The sequence below is a fragment of the Hippopotamus amphibius genome, chromosome 9 (genome assembly GCF_030028045.1).
Source record: "Hippopotamus amphibius kiboko isolate mHipAmp2 chromosome 9, mHipAmp2.hap2, whole genome shotgun sequence".
Lineage (NCBI taxonomy): Eukaryota > Metazoa > Chordata > Mammalia > Artiodactyla > Hippopotamidae > Hippopotamus > Hippopotamus amphibius.
Genome location: NC_080194.1, coordinates 142,002,402 through 142,019,550, shown reverse-complemented (window position 1 = coordinate 142,019,550; position 17,149 = coordinate 142,002,402). Strand labels below are relative to the sequence as shown.

Genomic DNA, 17,149 nt, shown 5'->3' with positions numbered 1-17,149 from the left:
GTAGACTGGTCCCACCAGACATTAAGATCTCATGTAAAGCAGTAAGTGGGGAGGTGGGGTGGTAGCTATTCCTGAAATTCTATTCTCTTTTTCTCTGGGTGCATGGACTGAGTTCTTCTCAATGCAGAAGCACTGTGTTTTGCGTCTGAGCTGGGTCAATAATAAACCTCCCATGTGTGCACCTTTCTGCCCTACTCTCTCTGCTGCCTGGATGCAAACAACACGGTAGCCTAGGCAAGGTGGGGCACACGATGGAAACAGCCTGGGTCCCCGAAGGACTGCATGGAGGAGAGCTGTCCTGCTGACCTGAAACCCACTCTGATTTTACATGAGAAAATATATGTATACCTCTTGCTCTATAAGACCTTTATATTTGGGGGTCTATTTGTTATACAGTGTGGCTGACCCCAACTAGTATGTTACAGGAACAAAGACAGCTTGGTATTGATTTCTGGTTTCAGCTACAACATGTAAAGAGCTTGGAAGTTATTTCCACCCTTACAAGAAAAAGCTGCACAAGATGAAAATCAACAATTTTCTTAGACCCACCGGAGAACTAAGGTCACAGGACAAATGGCCACCCCGAAAGCCTGAGCGATGGGGACATCTAGAGGGACACAGTGACTGAGATCTGCTTACAGGGAGAAACATGTGCTGGAGCCATACACAGGGAGGAACACCTAAGTGGTGGTTGTGATGAATTGCTGGAGGCTGAGTGAGGACTAGTGTCAAAGTGAAAGACTAGGGGGTGGGGGGAGAACACAGGCTTGGGGGGCAACCACACTTTTCTGGGTTTTCCCCCAGGGGCCCCACCAGGTTTTCACGGTGAGGATCCCAGAAAGACCCCCTGGTGTCTCTGGCAGAGGGAGGGGAAGAGGAAGCCCTCTGAAACAGACCCAGAGCCTTCATCATAACAAAGGCCTCTTCTCCAGGGGAGTGGACTTGGCCAGATGCAATCAGAAACCTTATGTGGAGGAGTTCCTCCCTTTTCTGGACCCCTCCAGCCTTCTGTCTCACCGAAGAGGGAGGGAAGACCATAGTTAGCAGGATCAGGCTTCAAGGAGACAGACTGGGAATGCTGCAGCTGGAGAGGGAGTAGGGGTGCAGAAGGAAAAACTACATCATCAGGGAATCCCTTGTGAATGCCTCAGCCCCAAAACGCAGCCCATGAAAAGACTGAAATTTCCTCATAGATTACAGACCGTTCCCCTCTCTCCAACTTTAACAGCCCAGCAACAGGGCTCCAGTACTACTGTGGTTACAGCCGAAAGAGCTGCAGAAACTGGACTCTCTTTAAGGAGGGGCACATAGGGAAGCCCAGGGTCAGGAGGGGAGACACGAGCAGGGGTACCGCAGTTGCTGAAGCTTCTGGCACCTACAGCTTCAACAAACACTGAACAGAGCCCAGAGCCTGGGCAGATTAACAGATATCCTCACACTTAAGGCCTTAACGCCTTCTTTGCCTCAGTCCCCATTACCCAACACAGCACGTACGTCTCTCAATAAGAAAGCACAAGGTATGCCAAAAGGCAAGAAAAATACATTTTGAAGTGACAAAGTGATCATCAGAAGCAGACTCAGATATGACACAAATGCTGGAATTATTAGACAGAGAATTTAAAATAGCTATGATTAATAGGTTGAGGGCTCTAATGGAAAAACTGGACACCAAGCAGAAGGGTAATGGAAGCACGGAGAAGGAAGCTCTTAGAAAGAATCTAAAACACAGTGTCAGAAATAAAGTGCCTTTGACAGGCTCATCAGGAGACTGGATGTGGCCAAGGAAAACAACCAGTGAGCTTGAGTACAGGTTAACACAACTTCCAAACTGAAATGGAAAGAGAAAAAAAGGACGAAAGGAAAACAGGGCAGAATAGGCAAGAGTCATTGGATGATCTCAAAAGTGGAGTATAATTGGACGAGCAGAGGGAGAAGAAAAAGAGAAGGAAGCAAAAGAAAAAGCTGAATTAATAATGGCCAAGAATGTTATTCATAGTTGAATTAAGAATGGATTCGTGACCAAACCACACCGATTCAGGAAGTTCAGAGGATACCAAGCAGGAGAAAGAACAAGAAAAACATACCTGGGTGCGTTAGGCCCCAACTGCAGACGCCCAAAGACCAAGAGAAAATCCCGACAGAAGCCAGAGAGGGGAAAACACCTTTCCTCTGAAGAGATGATGATAAGAAGGACAGTGGACTGTTTGGCAGAGACCGTGCAAGCAAGAAGGGAGCGGGGCGCGATACCGCAAGTATGAAGAGAGAAAAGGCTACCCGCTCGGCACTCAACTTCCAGCGACACTGTCCCCAAACGTGAAGGAGAAATGAACGCTTTCTCAGATACACAACAATGGAGGGAATGTGTGGCCAGCAGGCTTGCCCTGCGAGACATGTTAAAAGAGGACCTTCACGCAGGAGAAAAACACTGCGAGGAAAGCAAGGGCACTGGTGCAGGAATAAAGAAAAGTCAAACAAAATCTTTTTCTTTTTTTTTTTTCTTTTTTTGGCCTCGCCCGTTGGCTTCCGGATCTTAGTTCCCCTGACCAGAGATGGAACCCCACGGCCACGGCAGTGAAAGCATCGAGTCCTAACCACTGAACCAGCAGGGATTTCCCTATTTTTCTTACCCTTCACTGATCTACAAGATCACTGTTTTGTAAAGTTATCATGGTAACAACGTATCTGTAACTGTAGCGGATGGTGAGTGAAATGATGGGAGAAGCAACCTCCCAGGGCCGGGAAGGAGGATTCAAGAACACTCGGTTATAAGGCGCCTGCTCTACGTGAAGCCATCCAGTGTCATTTCAAGGGGGATGTGCATTAGTTAAAAATGTACTTCCTGAACTACTGGGCAACCACTAAAAACAACTTAACAGAAGTACAGTTGATATGCTGAGAGAGGAGGTAAAATGGGATTATGAAATGCTCAATTAAAACTCGAGAAGGCAGAAAACGAAGGGGAAAAAGCCTGTTGTTTGTTTGCTTGGTTGGTTGGTTTTGCCAAAAGACAAATGGATCTAAGGAACATAGCAGTGAGCTCAGATTTAGAACCAGGGATGTCAGGAAACAATGTGTGAGACACTCACCCCTGCAGGTCAGAAGGGAAGGGATGGGGCTGGGACAGCCCTGTGGAAATACATTTAATTTAACTGAACACATTTAACTGGATGTCAAACCATTCACAAAAATAAATTCCACAGACTGAAATATGAAGCCTTTTTGTTAGTACTCTTTACAATATATGTATATATTCTTTTGTTTGATTTTTTTAAAGAAATTTAATGTATAATTTTAAAATGCCTAATGAATTAGAGTAGAGAAGGATAAAACCTAAGTGCTTAATGGTAGAAGAGCTGGAAAGAACAAAAGCCGATTTGCTCTGCAGAATCCCACAAAAGCCCCCAAACAGAGGCACCCTGGACCACAGAAGGTGGACGTGCAGGGCGAGGTGCAGGCCAGGAGGATCCGCTTAAGGTACAGGAAAGGAGCGGTTAACCCCCCAGACTCTGTCCGCAGCCCGGCAGAAGGAGGTTTACTCACTGAACAATGGACTCCAGTGTGAGCGACCAGGGGCCATCCGAAAAGCAGGTGATTAAAATGTCAGAGGAGTGGGGAGGTGTGGGCTGGAGAACTGCTGTTTTTTACTATAAGCCATGTGGGAGTATTTGACATTTAAAAGCAATCCATATATTACTTAAAAATTAAACTAAAAAAAAGGAAAGGTAAAAAAACAACAACAAAACCAAAACTAAGATCTCTCTGAACTTGGCCACGAGGATGGCCTTCTCTATGCTGGTCCGGGACACAGACCAGGAAGCTCTGCCCCAGGAGCCCACCGCCTCCCCAGCGGCAAACCCTGTCCCCCAGCTTCGCAGGACATCAGTGGGGCCAGGTCTCCAGGAGAGGAAGTGGCCCAGGGAATAGAAGGTGCTCCTGTAATGACTTCAACATTTCTTCCCAACTTCCTCCATCTCTTCTCTTTCATTTTTTCCCTAAACCCAATAATCTATCATTTACCTTGCCTTGCTTCAGGCGATGTCATTAATAACAATGGAAACAGCATTTTTTGCTTGTCACCTTTCTTCAAAGGAACTCAGATTGTCTCTAAACCTTTAATGCACGTACAAAGTACCTGGGAATTTTGTTAAAATGCAGATGCTAATTCAGTTGGCCTGCGGTGGGGCCTGTGAGTCTGCATTTCTAACAGCGCCCAGCTGAGGCTGAGGCCCCTGGTCCAGGCACCACACTCTGAGAAGCAGAAGGACATGAGGCAGCTTCCCAGTGCGGCAGGGATGTTACATCTCGACTGTGGTTGTGGTTACATATGCATACACGTTTACCAAAATTCACTGGACTGTGCACCAAAAATGGGCGTGTTTTATTGTACGTAAGTTATCCTTTATTAGAGGAAAAATCCATTCTAGACAGATTATAGACCTAAATGTGAAAGATGAAACAACAAAGCTTTTAGGAGGAAACACACACTTTGGGGTAGGCATATTTTTCTTCCTTTTTTTCTTTCTGTACCATACATATAATTTTAATTTTTGAGTAGCCACCTAAAAACATGTAATGAAACTGGATAAATAAAGCATATCTTTCTTAAACAGGACTCAGAGTGAACCATGATGAAAAAGCCCACATGAGTTGGACTACATTAAAATTAAAAACTGTTTATCAGCAGACTCTAATAAGAGAGTGAAAAGGCAAGCTATAAACTGAGGGAAGATATCTGCAACACATTCATCTGACAAAGGACTCCTCATATATAAAGAACTACTCCAATTCAATATGAAAAAGACATGCCAATAGAAAAATGGGCAAAACACTGGAACAGACACTTCACAGAGCAGGATAGACAAACGGCCAATCAACACAGGGAAAAGCACGTGACTTAGTCACAAGTGAAATGCATATTAAAACCACAAAATGATTTGTTTTGACTGCACACCCACTGGAATAGTTAAAATGAAGAGACAGACAACACTGAGTGTGAGAAAGGATGTGGAGCAACTGGAACTCTCATCCGTTACTGACGGTGGTGTAGTTTGCAGTAACATTCTTGGAAGACTATTTGGCGGTATTCATTAGGGCTGAATACAAACGTAGTCTAAGATCCAGTACATCCACTCTTGGGTGGAAATCCAAGCTCATGTCTCCAAAAGGTAAGTGTAAGACTGCTCAGAACAGCCTTATTCATAATGGCCTCAAATTGGAAACAACCCAGTTATCCACCAGTGGTAGTCTCGATAAAATGTGCAATAGTCCTAAGAAAGACTCTTACTGGGAATAAAAATATGAAAGAACTACTGCCATGGCAACAACATGGATGCACCCAGGGTTATCAGATAAAATACAGGGCGCCCGGTTAGATTTGTATCTTGAATAAATAACCAATCATTTTGAAACACACAAATGTCCTGTGCAGTATCTGGGACATACTTATACTAAAAACTACTATTCTATGAAAAGCCATTATTGGAAATATTATTTCTGGAATATTAGTTCATGGAAATATTATTTCTCAGCTGGTCAGGTTGCTTCTTGATCTGGGCGCCAGGGACACGGGGATCCACTTGGTGAAAACCCGTGGTGCCGCACGCTTAGGACATGTGCAGGCCTCCTGCATGAGTTATGCTTCCACCCAAAGTTTATTTAAAGTAAAGACACAGCTCAGCCTGGCCCGTGTCCCATCGGGGGCGGGGCCCTCCCTGCCTCTGCCCCGAGTCTCCCATCTGTCCTCTGCACTGCTGTTTGTGATCCTTCGAACCTGCACATCCATCCTGGCTCCCGGCCACGGCTCAGCCGCCCCAGCATCTGGCGCTCGCCCACAGGACAGCATCTGCCTCCTTGGCGCAGCACCCGGGGGCTCTGGTGGCCCCTCCTCCCCCGTCCCCACATCTTCCCGTCTTTTTGCCAAGACTGGCACTCATCACACCTCCACGGACTGGCACAAGCTGCTTCTCTGCTTAGAGGGCCCTCCCCACTTCTCTGCCTGGCAAAAGTCTTGTTATTTTCCAAGTTTCACTTCTGCTTTGATTGGCCCTGGGGGTCTCTGTCTCCCCTGGTGCCCCTCCCTCTCACATTGCGTGCCTCCTTTATCCTGCAGCTGACTACAGGCTTGCTGGGACTGCCTGAGAGTGGCAGGCAGGTCCTTGTTAAGGGTGAATGAGTGGAAAATGGTACTGACGGATATTAACGCAGGGGGGCCAGGCAAGGAATGTAAGCAAATGGCTGGTGCTAGATTTTAGGTCTGGGGGGCCCTTCGGAACCTGCTGCAGGGCATCCTGCTAACCAGCAGGGCTCACCTGGAGCACGCGTGCACCTGTCCCAACCATGCCTGCCTGGATGTCGTGCCCGCTGCACCACACTTGGTAGATGGTATCTCATCTAACTTCCTGTGGGAAGGGTGCTGTCTTATCCCCATTTCACTGATGACGTGACTCGTCCAAGGTCGCCTGCTGGGAGAGGCAGAGCTCACGCTCACTGCACCCATTAGTGTGTGAATAACACCAGGCATTGAATCACTGAAATGCCTCACAGAGCAGAAAAGGCAAGGGAGGAAGTGTCAGTGCCCACTCTGCCTTGGGCAGCGCTGTGACTCAGGCAGCCTTTCTGGTCCCTCTCAAATCAGTCTCCGTGGGTGGCCACCCCCTCTCCCATGGAATGGCCCGTGGGGAAGGGATGTCACCCCAAACCCCCAAACACAGTCCTCAGCTCTGTCCAGAGACTCTCAACTCCTGCCCGAGATTTTCAGGTTTTAAGCAAAACAAAATTCTGATTCACTGTTTCCAGTCCTACAGGAAACTCAGGTCCTTTATTTTTCTGCCACTTAAAAAAAAAAAAAGAAAAAGAAAAAAAAATCAAACCTTTATGTCTTAGAGGAGTTCTGAACGCTTCTCATTTCACACCAAACCAAACACTGCTCAGGACAAAGGCTGCAGGAGGAAGCCCAAAGTAAAAGACAGGAGGAAATGAAACGCATTACAATAAAACACATTCTCCAATAAATAAGAGCCTGAGCAAAGACTCCGACTCAGAACACAGCATCGGCAAGAAGAAATGCCCCAAAGCTTTGCTTAAACCAAGTAATGTAAGAACAGATGGCTCCCCTGGGTCTCTGGGAAAAGTGAATGCACACAGGAAGCTGCAAACAGAGACTCTGTTTGGGATTTTGGCAGAAAACGGGGCATTAACCACATTCAAGGTGAAAGAGGGGAGACTCGTAGATTGAGGGAAGGGATGCTTTGTTTCATCAGGTAACAAACATAGATACACCTGGGTATCTCCCCTGGATTCCCACGGGCTGCAGGGCACGTGCCTGCTCCAGAAATTAACCAGAGCTGAGCTCAGCAGTGCTCCGGGGAGACCCACTGCTCCCCACTGCCCGACTGGAGAATTAATTTAACTCCAGACATGTGGAGAATAAGGATGAACCCTTGAGGGAGACAAAAATTTACTTCGGGAAGATTTTTCCCCACCTGTTGTGCAGAAGTGTCACAAAGCGGTGGGTGATGGTGGGAGGCTAAGACGCGGGTGCTGAGTAGCTGGGAGGCTCTGGAGAAGGCCTCCTTGTTTCACCTGCCTGGAAGCTGCGAAAGATGCTGAGATCTTCCAAACACAGAAAGATCACCCCCCAACAGCCAACATCCATATGAATCCCCTTTCTCGTCATCACCAGGGAAATCCAAATGGCACTGTCTTGCCCGAGGAGGAGCAGAAATGAAAGCAAAGGCTTCTGTCCAGCCCTAGAAGATGGTTCGGAGGAAGGCATGACTAACACAAATGCGTGACGGGGGAGGTCAATGAACAACAATGAAACCTTGCATTTATATAACGTTCTGTTATTTTCCAAGTAATTTTTCACCCACTCTCTCATATGCTCCTCAGAGCAATTTTGTGTGGTACGAAAGCAGGGATTATTTATCTCCATCTTGCTCGTGAAGAAACGAAATCTTGGGACAGTGAAGTGATTTGCTCAAGGTCACATCACGATCATGGATTTTTAAAGCTGGAAGGGTTCTTGGTGGTGAGGAGTCAGGGCAGGGATGACTAATGGGGGGCACCCGGGCTCCCGATGTCGGTTTCACACCCACAGCAGACATGGGCAATCGATCACAGAACTCTCTTCCGTGGAGCTTGGGGCCTTCTCAGGCAAGTCAGTACTTGTTGCCCGGAGCTGGCCCTCAAGGTGAAACCCATTTGCCATCCCTGGACCTGTCTCCTGTCTCGCTTCACATACGAGGAAACTGAGCCTGGAGCAGAGAAGAGACTTGGCCAAGATGGCCCAATGGGTTAGTGGCTCAGAACCCAAATCTTCCCCCCACTTTCTGCACCCAGGGGCCTCTCCAGCACATCACGCTGTGCCCCATCTGGACAAGTCCCCCCTGAGAGAGGCAGTGACAAGGCCTGGGAGTGACGTTCTTCGTGACGGAGCCAGAGCACCTGGGTCTTCTGTGCTGAGCACGTGGACACACTCCTATTTCTAAGAGAGGAATCAAAGACCACCCCGAGGTTTCAAGGCCTGAGCACCTGGCAGGATGGAAGAGAGGACTTAGGGATGGAAAAACCAGAATTTTGATTCTGGATCAACTCCACGTCCAGGTAGTCAAGACTGTTGGCTACTGAAGTCCAGAGTTCAGGAGGGGAAGCCGGGCAGGAGTAAACTTGGGAGTCGTGAGCACAGACATGGCTTCAAAGCTGCGAGACTGGCTGAGACCACCCAGGAAGGAGCGCAGAGGGAGAGGAGGCCGAGACCCGTTGACCTTGGAGGTCAGGGGACCCAGAAGAATCAGAAAAGAGAGACTAGGAAGGAGTGGCCAAACTAACGCCACGTTCCAGGGAGGCGCAATGGAGAGGCTGAGCCAATGCGCCCAGAGGTCAGGGACCCTGAGGACTAAGAGCGGACCTGGACTTGGGCATACGGAGACCACTGGTGACCTTGGTAAGAACTACTTAAATTGTGTGCTGGGGGCAAAAGCCTGACTGAAGTGGGTCCAGGACAGAACAGGGGGCAAACAGCGTAGATAACACTTTCAAAGAGACCTTCTGTGAAGTGTGATGGCTGAGTTGTATCCCTCCAGATTCATATGTTGAAGCCCTACCCCTACTACCTGCAGCTGGAGGTAAAGCCTTTAAGGAGCGACTGCATTAAAATGAGGCTGTTAGGATGAGCCCTAATCCAGTGGGGCTGGTGTCCTGGTAAGAAGAGGAGATCGGACACACAGAGACACCAGGGGTGCACGCACACACAGGGTTGACCACATGAGGACACAGTGAGAAGGCGGCCACCTACCACCAAGGAGAGAGGCCTCAGGACACACCAGCCCTGCCCACACCTTGATCTCAGACTTCCAGCTTCCAGAACAATGAGAATAAACTTCAATTGTTTACCAAATGTAAAATAGATGGCTAGTGGGAAGCAACTGCCTAACACAGGGAGATCAACTCGATGATTGCTGGTGACCTAGAGGGGTGGGATAGGGAGGGTGGGAGGGAGGCTCCAGAGGGAGGGGATATGGGGATATATGTATAAATACAGCTGATTTGCTTTGTTGTACAGCAGAAACCGGTACAACAGTGTAAAGCTATTATACTCCAATAAAGATTAAAAAAAGAAAAAAAAGAAATAAACACCCCTCTCCCCCGCTGCTCCCCCGTCGGTGGTATTTTGTTACAGCAGCTCTGACAGACTAACACAGAAGGGTACAGAGCAAGGCAGTGACAGCTGCAAGGGAATATGAAATCAAGGCAGGTCTGGGGTTTTTTCTTTGAAGATGGGTGGAATCGCAGCATATTTGTACTCTGGTGCGAATGACCCTTGGAGTGAAGGAAAGAAACGGATGCTGCAGGAGAAAAAGGAGGCGGCCGCTAAAGCAACATCTTTGGACGGACAAGTGGCTCTGGCGCCTGCGTGCAGGGGCAGGACCGCGCAGGTGGGCAGGGCGGGGGAGGCCGTGGCCCAGAGAGGCCGGGTGGTGGGGAGTGGGGCAGAAGGAAGAATGACGGCCATCACTTAGGGCCCAGTTAGTCTGACACAAATGGTTGGGTTTAAAACGTGTACTTTAAAATTAGTTAAGAAAGATACATTATACGGCCTTTCTATACAAAACTGAGGGGAAAGAGACTGACCCATTCCTTGGGGCCAGCCCTCTGCTCCGCTGCAGTCGGGTGGTCTCCCCACTTGGAGCAGTTAGAGGAAACAACCCTCCTTCCTAGGCCACTTTCCTTTACAACCTAAAACCTCCCCAAACGCAGAACCCATGCATCTCCAGGCCCCGAGAAAGAACCTCCTCTAAGAGCGCAGAAGGCGCGGCTGTCGAGGGCGGAGAACTCCCGCGAGGAATCGGGAACCTCCACGCGTCTCCGTGACCCACCTGCAAACCGGGACGGCCGTGACCTCAGCTCCCCGGGCGCCACGGAGGTTCACAAGTTGGTTTTGAAAAGCATCTGAGAACTGAAGCCGGGAGACTCCGAGAGAAGTGCAAGGTATCATTATTATTCAACTGAACGCTTCCCCCGGCACCCCCCCCCCCGCCCCGAAACAACTGCACTCGAATCCCTTTTTTAAAAAGGCCATTTCTCCTTAGAGAAGTTCCGTGAACGACCGAATCCTTACTCAGAGGCAGGGAGCGAAGCACCAACGTCAATAAAACGCAGTTTTACTTCACAGCAACATTCACCCACTGAAATAACAGTTTGCTAAAACCTCCAATAACGCTGGCGCAAGGTTTCTGTCTGCCCTCGGATGAAAAGAAAGTGGGTCATCACCACCAAGACCTCTCCCAGAGTGTTCACAGCAGCTCTCACAATAGCCCCAAACTGCACACAGCGCACATGTTTACCAGCGGGAGCATGGATACAGACACTGCGGCAAACGCTCGCGGTGCAACACGACGCAGCAATGAAAAGACCATGCGCACGGATGAACCGAGCTGGAGACACAAGAGCACACTCTGCGCGATGCCATCATCGATGTGACTTTCGAGGACGGGCAAAGGGGGTGGGGGCTCAGCAACTGGGGAGGAGCGTGAGAGCCCCGCCCCCGGAGGCCTGGGAAGGACCCGCGTCGCCATCTGGGTGACCGGCTCTGTGGGGGGGGGGGGGTGTGAAACGTCTTCCACAGTGTGTGTGCTATGCCGTAATGTAAGACACATCCTTTTCCTTTTAAACCAGTCAGGTTCGCCTTTCAGCAGGAGCCTGGAGCCCCTGTGATTTCTCTTACAGGGACGCAGCTGAAACCAGAAGTCACTGCAAGAGGAAGTCTCTTCCCGCAACCCTGCAGGCTGGGAACCAGGACAGCTAAGACAAAGCGGGCCGGCAGCAGATCAGGACCACGCTTGCTGTTCTCTTCTAAACCTGGCTTTTTCTTCTTGTTTTCTTAATCAGAACGATAAGTTGCTCAGGGTTAAAAAACAAACAAAAGAAAAGGACACAAGATGAATACTAGAATTTTCGCCTTCCTCTGCCTAGCCCCCACTCCCTGGGGGGCCTACTAGAGCAGTATCTTATCCGAGCTAGTGTTTTCTTCTAGAAACTCCCTGTAGGTTCCTGTCTTGTTAACAGCCTCAGAATTCCACCTTGCTTTGGAGGAATATTTGTGCGGTTTCAAGTTTTTTGCTGTTAAAAACAATGCTGCAAACCGTCAGCACGCAAAAAAAGATGGACAAGCCTATCGGTGAGATCATTTCTTAGAAGCGGAATTCTTGGGTTTATTTCACTTATCGTGTTGGTAAATATTGTCAAATCCACAGCATATTAGACTACCTGCTTCCCCTTTCTCTCGCCAACATTAGGTTTTATCAAACTTTCTGATCTTTGACAATCTGACAGTGAAAAAGAGGCATATCTGTCATATGACTTCGTGTTTATTCATCGTAAGTCGACTGATCTGTTCGTATTCTGTTTGGTCACATCCTTTAAGCATTTTCCTCTTGGGCCGGGTTCCCCAATCCTGGAGTCGGCAAACTACAGCGGAGGGACCACCCCCGCACTGCCCACCCTGCTCCACTGGCCAAAGCCGGCCACTCTGCAAGGACGGAGCAGAGCCGTTTCCACGGAAAACTTCTGGCTCTCAGAGCCTCAAACAGTTACCATCTGGACCTTTACAAAAGAAGTCTGCCAATTCCCACACCTCACGGATTTCTTTTGAGAGTTCTCTGTGAATTAAGGAAACGGCTCTGTCAGATAGATTCAGTTTTGCATTACACTCTTCACTCTGTCCTGCCTCCTACCCACAACTGTGTCAAAAATAACCAAGTCAGAAGCACACCTTTAAAAGCAGAGCCACTCTCATTTGGAAACACTTTGGTCTGTGTTAGTTCAGGGGCAGTACTTTCATACCCATTTTACACACGTGGCAATTGAGGCTCAGGGTCATCAGTGACTTTCCCGAGGTCACACAGCTAGTATGTGGCAGAGTGGCTCCACGTCCGTAGATCTTTCTGCTGGGAGGACCCTGCCTCTCAATGGGCCGGGCCAGCACCAGGGGATGGCGCTGACTGTCCAAAGCGGAGTTTGCCAGGTGCTGCTGTGGTACGTGCAGGATCTGTGAGGTACGTGGACAGGGCCTGGGGCCCCGCACTACAGAGCTGGATCTGGGGTGAGAAGGAGGGTCACACCCTTGACACACACCACCGGGGGAGGATGGAGCCCTCGCTCCGGCTCACCCACATGTGAGGAGCCGGCAGGACCAGAGGACCGTGACATAAGAGATGAGCTTGGGGAGCCTGACTGCGGGGCTGGACAGGCGAAGAGAGAGCGCTTGCCAGAGGAGGCAAGAACAGGGAAACTTTACCATCCCTCAGCACCAGGCCATGACACAAACATGACAGCAACCGCTATAATCTCAGAGTCCTGAACAAATCACAACCAAAAAGGCTACCCACTGAAAACAGTCACCCCATTAAAACCACTGACCCACAAGCAGGAGTTGCTCAAGGAGACTTTGGGTGACAGTGTACAGGGCATGTTCCTTGCATGTAACGTGCACAGCCGTGTTCTTCCCGTGCACCGTGGCACACGTGAGCAGGCTGGCACCTGGGAATCTGCCGATTTAACGTTCCTTTAGCAGAAAAGCATTTTAAGGGGCTTCCTGGATAACTGTCTTTTCCTCTTCTTTCTGTTCCCGTATTTAAATCAATTCAAAATTTTCTAGACCTACTGGATAATGGAGTATATTTTCACAGCAGATTTCCTTCAATCCTCAGGGTTGCCCTGGAAGATTGGGATTGCAGAGCAAGAGACTAAGGAAGGGAATCCACCTGACCAGGGCGGGGGAAATCCACACTCCAGCCCCAGGTCTGGACCTCAGCATCCATCCTCTTACCCTCCCCGGATCTCAGGAACAACAGCAAAGGGAACAGTATGTCGCATCTCATGTTTTCTCATGTTATGCTTGCTGTAACTGACAAGCCTGAAAATAATCAGTATTAATGTCCTGATTTCACTGGGGAGAAATGACTCCCAGAGAGCCGAAGGGATGCCGGGCTGGCACAGAAGCCACGTCTGGGCCAAAGCCGAAGGCTCCTTCCCACCCCAACCCAGAAGGTAGACTGTGGACCTCCCGTTGCTCTTCCCCCTTGATCTGACCTCTTTTAAACACAAATCTGGTCACACTCTGTGTTGGGGTGGTCATCTGGGGTTTCTGGCCCACGTGGGACTTCACGTCATCCCGATTAGCAGGAGGCATTGTCTTCAAGGCCAAGTGTGAGGGCAAAGCAAGAGAGAACGAAGGCAGTTTTCAACTGATAGGAGGAGCTCTGTTTACCAGCCTCTGGTGCCCCTTTCCAACGTAATCATCACAACACAGGGGCTGGATTTGGCCTTTCATGCATGAAGGGCTTCAATCGCCTACCAGACACAGCCCTCCAGTCCCGGGAAGCAGAGCTTCCATTGGAAGGGCAGAGAAATGCCACACGGGAAAGTGGAGAAGGAAGTCAGGACGTTGCCCCACCAGCACTGTCTCAGCCTGGAACCCTCCACTGACCGCTGGGCCCCCCGAGTCCCACCATTGCACACACTGGCCTCCCGCCATCCTCCCTGCCCTCAATCCTTTCCCTCCAGTTTGAGTCTCCGCCAGCCTCCGGTCATGGCAACATGACTGTCCAGCATGAACTACTTAGGGGAGGACATCTGGGTCTCACGTTCCTTCTGTGTATCCCCCATGGTATCTGGTACCGTGTCACCCAGACAGTGCCCCCTGAGTGATTCAAACACGCGCCATCACCTTTAGAAGCTTAGGTTTACAGGTCATTTTAAAGGATCACATAAAGGATTAATGGATAAACAAAATGTGGTCCATCCACACAATGGAATATGATTCAGCCTTAAAAAGGAAGGAAATTCTGACACCTGCTACAACATGGGTGAACCTTGAGGATGTTACGCTCAGTGAAATAAGCCAGTCACAAAAGAACAAGTACTGTAGGATTCCACTTACATGGGGTCCCTGGAGGAGTCAAATTCACAGAGACAGAAAGTAGGAAGGTGGGCACAGGGGCTGGAGGAGGGGGATGGGGAGTTGTTGTTTAACAGGGACAGAGTCTCAGTTTGGGAGGATGAAGAGTTCGGGAGACGGATGGTGGTGACGGTTGTACAACAATGTGAATGTACTTAATACCCCTGAACTGTACACTTAAAAGTGGTTAAGACGATACATTTTATGTCATGTGAATTTTACCACAATTAAAAAAAAAATCACTGAAGAAAACATTTGCAGAGACTCAGGGCTGTATGGGTGGGTGGGGCTACCGGACTTCCTTTTTGATACAGGTGTTAATAAAATGCACAGGCATCCAAACCGTTTTGCTGGGATGTGATGAGGCTGAGTCCTAGGCTCCCTCTGGCCTCTGATCAGCCCCCGCCCACGGCAGGACCATCACTTCTTTACAGCTGCCTTGGGGGTGGAGAGACGTGCGGACTCAGGGCAAGGACAGAGTGGCGCATTTTCGCTAAATTCCTGTCCTCACATCAACCCAGGGCTTGGGATTTCCGGCGCCTGTTAACCACAGAGGAGGCACCCAGTGACTGTCCAGTGACAGACCAACACTTCTTTTCTTCCTGGGAAGCGGGTGGCCTTACACTTTGGGGAGAGGTTGTAAACGTCCGGAGAAACTTTTTCATACTACAGATCAAGGGTCTCGGGGCAGGCTGGGCAGAGGTGGGTTCAGTCCAAGACCAGGTTTGTGGGGCCGGCCCTCTGCCGACACCCTGCAGAGCAGGTGCCAGGAAGCTGGGAGCTGAGACACACATCCCCGTCAAGCAGGCCCTGCTCGCTGCACCGTAAGTGTCTCCCTGGGGCCCCTCCAACCGTGCTCTGAACTGCAGGGGGACAGAAAACCGCTCTCCCCTCCCTGTGCCGAGTCAGGAGACCCTGAGGGGCGCCCTTGCAGCCCGAGCAGTGTCCCGAGGGGTCAGTGTCGCTGGGCAGGGGACTTCACGCGCAAGGCCACTAGGACCTCGTCCTGGCTTCGGGGGGAACCTGGGCCTCTCCACACCCTCCCCACGGCGGGGAGGGGCTGTCCTTACCGCTCCCCTCCCCTCCCAGGGGCCCCACCTTCTCAGGAGCCTGGCTGTGGTCTGGAAACTTCCTGTCCTTTCAGGTCTCAGAAGAGGTTCTCTTCCTCTCTCTGGGCCAGGGGCACCGAGGGGCGCCTCGCCAGACCGCTGACGCCCGCTTCATCCCTCCCTTCTCTGAGGGGCCGGGGGCTTTGCCAGGCGGGGCCCCTCGGAGACAGGCGGTCCAGGAGAAACTCGGAGGCGAGATAGAGGGAGATGCAAAGTGGAAGGCAGGCGGCAGAGGGAGACGGGATGGAGCCGCGGGGAACGGGACGGCGAGAGCGGGACGGCGGTGCGGCACCGCGGCGCCAGAAAAGCGAGCCCCCGCAGGCCCCGCGCGCCCCCTCCCCAGCGGCGTCCCCACCACGACCGCGCCGCCCGGCGAGGCCCCCGCCGCCCCCCGCGTCCCCACCCCCGCGTCCGCCGCGCCTACCTGGGCCGCTCATGCTCCGCCAGCCGCGGGCGCCTCCTCCGCGCAGGCCGCCGGCGTCCTCCCGCCGCCCCGGCCCTCGGTCCCCGCCGCCCGGACCGTCCGAGGGGCGCAGCCGGCCCAGGGGCTGCAGGGCCGGGAGGGGGCTGCGCGCCACCCGGGCAGGAGTCCGGAGGCCAAAGGAGGCAAAAGAGAGAAAAAAGGAGAGAAAGTGTGTCATAGGCTGGAAGGGGGAGGGAAATGCAAAACCCGACAGGAAATGAGACTAAAAAAAATGCAAAAGGTTAGAAAAAGAGATAAGGAAGGGGGGAGGGGCGGAGCCTGGGTCCCGGCCGGGGGCGGGGGCGCTGCGGGCCGCGGAGCGGGGGCCCGGGGCCGGCGGACCCCGGCGGGGCAGGGGAGGCCCTGGCCCGCGGCGGCAGAGGCCGGACCCCCGTCTGGGCCTCAGCCCCCACCCAGCGCCGACCCCGAGGCCGCCGAGCCCGGCCCAGGGACCCTGCCGGAGCCCGGGGGCGGCCGTGGGGAGGGGCGCCCGCGTTTAGCTCCTCTAGGCCCAGGGTGGGAGGTTGGGGCAGCTGCGCGCCCAGAGGAGCTGGCCCTATTTCGAAGAACTCCCAGAGGCATCACTGAGATTTTGCGGGGAGGCTTTTCCCACAGAGGAGTGGGAAGCAAGGGATCCTGCAGCCTTGGGCACCCCCGAGGCTCTTCCCTCCCTAGCCTCTGTTCCAGAAGCTTCCTGGGGCTTGCCTGGCGGTCCGCACACCTCCGAGGACCGCAGACACCCCTCCTGCCTCCGGCCCTCCTCACACACCCCCCCTCCCCCCCCAGTGCTCTCAGACTCAACACCTGTAGGGGAAATTGTGACTTCTGGATGTCATCGGTTTAATAATTTACCCCCAAAGCTGTGGCACGGGCCCCTGGGTGTGTTACTTTCTCACAGGACTGTAGGGTGAGAAGGTCCCGAGGGTTTTTCTGAACCGTGAACTTAAAAACCTGGACAAACCGGGCACATCCGGATAACTTTGGGTTCTAGTCTGCCCGCTGCTCATGTACCCGTTTCCCCAGCCCCGCACCTCTCCTTCTACTCTGCCTCAGTTTACCCCTGTCTTCTCTCCCTTTCCCACCCCTTCCCCGCCCCCCCCCCCCCGCCCCCCATTACAG

At 51.5% G+C, this 17,149-nt stretch overlaps 1 protein-coding gene across 2 annotated transcripts in view; it reads right to left on the bottom strand.

Moving 5' to 3' along the window:
- Window positions 1–16,157, bottom strand: part of CARD11 (caspase recruitment domain family member 11) — a 106,135-nt gene extending 89,978 nt beyond the window's left edge. For both annotated transcript variants that reach the window (XM_057695658.1, XM_057695659.1), the window contains exon 1: window positions 15,992–16,157. The gene's annotated coding sequence lies outside the window, so the exon portion shown is untranslated. The remainder of the gene's footprint in view (window positions 1–15,991) is intronic.
- Between the last annotated feature and the right edge of the window lie 992 nt (window positions 16,158–17,149).